The following is a 2,805-nucleotide window of genomic DNA, read 5'->3' on the forward strand; positions in this document are numbered from 1 at the left end:
CCCCCCCCCCCCCCCCCCCCCCCCGAAGAGGAAAAAAAAAAATCCTAATATTAAAAAAGAATTGTATAAACATGGCGACAGACGAGAGCATTTGCACTCGTCACAAAAATGCAACGCATTCCTGGTTGTTTGCAGAAAATTTACAGCTAAGCAATAAAAGTTTACGACTGAATCACAAGTTGGATTGGCCACAGGAAGTCATGTGGACTCCATCCATGAACGTGAACTTTTTATTGTGGTTTCTCTTATGACTCTTTCGCAGTAGTCTTTCCTTTAACAGTCCAAGCAGTGCCAGGGGTAGGATGGTATTTTTCCCCCCCTTAATTATTAGCGTGATGATGATTATTATTTTTTTTTTCCAAAAAAAAATCTAGATTTTTTTCCCCCCCTCTCTCCTTGGGGTTGGAATTCTTGGTTGCTTTGGGCATTTTGGCATTAATGAGTTTACTGCTGCGTCTGGTTGCCGCCTCCTATTCCCCACCCCTAGGGGCAAAACGCAATGCATTTCCTTTGCAGGATGCGATGATGAGGGGGCACAAGCAGTTGTAAATACCTTTTTTTTTTTTTTTTTTTTTTTTTAGGGGGGGGAAAAAAAAAAAAAGAGAGAAAGAGAGAGGGAGATTCCTCCTTAAGCTTCCCCCATCCCTTTGCCCAACCAGAGAAGAACTGTTTGGCTTTTGTTTCCATCTTTCTTTTTTTTTTCCCTCTTTTTTTTTTCTTTTTTTTTTTTTTTTAATGTTTCTGTGGAGCTGAGCTGCAAGCGTCAGTGGAACAGAAAGAGAGAGAGACAGAAAGAGAGAGAGAGAGAGAGAGAGAGGGAGAGGGGGAGACAGGAGCCTCTGGTAAGTGTTCCCTTATTGGTTAAAATGTGTAACTAATGATCCATAGCCCGGGTGTTAAGGATAATGATGCATCGTGGTGCGAGCGAGGGGAAGGCGAGGGGTGTAGCTTGGATATGAGGGAAAGCTGCTGCGGGTCGGCAGAAATGCAGTTAATTCGGGGAAAAAAGGGTTTGCTGCTGCTGATGTCATATTCGGGGTGCGGGAGGCAGGTCGGGGAGCCGGCTGCGGAGCTGGGGAAAAAAAAGAAAAAAAAAACAGACGGGGGGGGGGGCCCCGGGGGCAGGAGGGGGGGCGGGGGGCGGGGGGCGCGCTGGAGCAGGGGGAGGAAAAAAATCTGTGTATAGAAATAAGCAAAATTCATCTGCTCAACTTTTTCCTTAAAAATAAATAAATAATAATAATAAAGGGGGGGAGACGCATGCGCGGAGGGGCAGGCCCGGCGCAGCTCGGGTGGGTCGTCCAAGGCTGGGGTAGTGCCATATTTAATGAGCTGCGCTCCTAATTGTGTGCACAAGGCTCGGCCTTGCACGCCCATTCCCCCCCTCTCCCCCCCCCCTCAGCCCCCCCCGGGGCCAGTACCAGCGGCCGCGGCCTGCTCCTCTTCCACGGGGCTGCGAGCTTCATTACCGGGCTGATAATTAATATTAAGAGATGGCTGATTAACAAAAAAATCTCTGCACCCCAAGGCTCATCCTTTTATTCGCTTTATTTTTGCAACCTCGCGGCTTTCGGGTGTAAAGTTCTCCGGGAGGGGTGCTGAGCATTTATTTGATTGAATTCCCCTCCCACCTTGCAAGGAGCAATTGCTACCAGCTCCCTGGCGTGAAATAATAATAATAGCAATAATAATAATAATAAGTTTCAGGAGCGCTCTGGTTTTCCTGCGAAGTGGTTAACACGGTGTTGGCATTTAGGTTTTATTTGCATGCATGTCCCTCCCCTCTCTCCCTTATTTCTCTCTTTTTCCCCCCCGGCAGCGACTTGAATTCAGGTTTAAGGCGTGAGATTTAAAGGGTGACCCTTCCCCTGCTAACCTCCCCACCTACCTCTCCATCCACCTCCCTCCCCACCTACCCATCCATCATCTAATCTTATCTATCTCCGTGTATATACCGGTGCCGTGTAAGGAGATATATAACATAGTGACTTCATTTCCTCTCGAGGTTGTCTCTCTTTTTTTTTTTTTTTTTTTCCTTGATGAATTCTCCTTGTTCAAAAATATATATATATATTATAATAATAAATAATAAAAAGCAGCTCGTGTGTGTGCAGAGATTTGCTGCTGGGGATGGCAGCGCTGTGTGTGCACGTACAGGGCTGGACAGACAGATGTACGCATATATAGGGGCGGACAGCAAATAAACGATAAAGCCTGACATTGTTGTGCGGTGGGGGAGGGGTGGCGGAGCCGATTTTTTGGGCTTATTATAAGCGATTTTGGGGGTTCGCGGTGGCGGCAGGGGCAGGGGCACTGCTAGTGCTGCTGGGAGAAAGGGGAAGCCTGCAGGACGCGGGCTCCTCACTTTCTGCTTGGCTGCCTTTTTTTTTTCTTTTTTTTTTTTTTTTTTGGTGGTTTTTAAATAAAAATGGCCTCCCTTATTTTAATTTCCAGCGTGCGCTCTCAGAAGTTAATTAGCGAAAGTGGTTGCTGAAGTTCTCGGGTGGTTTCTGGTTGCGGTGTACTGACAGTATTTGAAAAATAAGTTTGGTGGGGTGAAAGAAGAAGAATAAGGAAAAAAAAAAAAAAAAAAGTTGCAAAAGTTCCGGATCAGCCTTTCTGTTCTCTTCCCTTTTCTTTTGAGAAATCTGGTAAATCCTTGCGCCTGCCTTTGGGGCTGGAAATTATCGGCTTCTCGGGGGTTGCCCGGAGCAAAATCAACCGCAGTTCTCCCCTGAAAATAAATATTTTTATTTTAGCTTTGCAGAGGCAACTCGCGTTTCCCCGATTTTTTTTTTTTTTTTT

The 2,805-nt window shown here is 46.3% G+C and overlaps 1 protein-coding gene across 2 annotated transcripts in view; it reads left to right on the forward strand.

Annotated features, from left to right (window-relative positions):
• Window positions 1-230: 230 nt before the first annotated feature.
• HOXC6 (homeobox C6) overlaps window positions 231-2,805 on the forward strand; it is an 18,943-nt gene continuing 16,368 nt past the window's right edge. The window contains exon 1 of one of the 2 annotated variants that reach the window (XM_035308952.1): window positions 231-842. The gene's annotated coding sequence lies outside the window, so the exon portion shown is untranslated. The remainder of the gene's footprint in view (window positions 843-2,805) is intronic. The other variant, XM_035308951.1, reaches the window with a different exon arrangement.

Source organism: Oxyura jamaicensis, chromosome 33, assembly GCF_011077185.1.
Source record: "Oxyura jamaicensis isolate SHBP4307 breed ruddy duck chromosome 33, BPBGC_Ojam_1.0, whole genome shotgun sequence".
Taxonomy (NCBI): Eukaryota; Metazoa; Chordata; class Aves; order Anseriformes; family Anatidae; genus Oxyura; species Oxyura jamaicensis.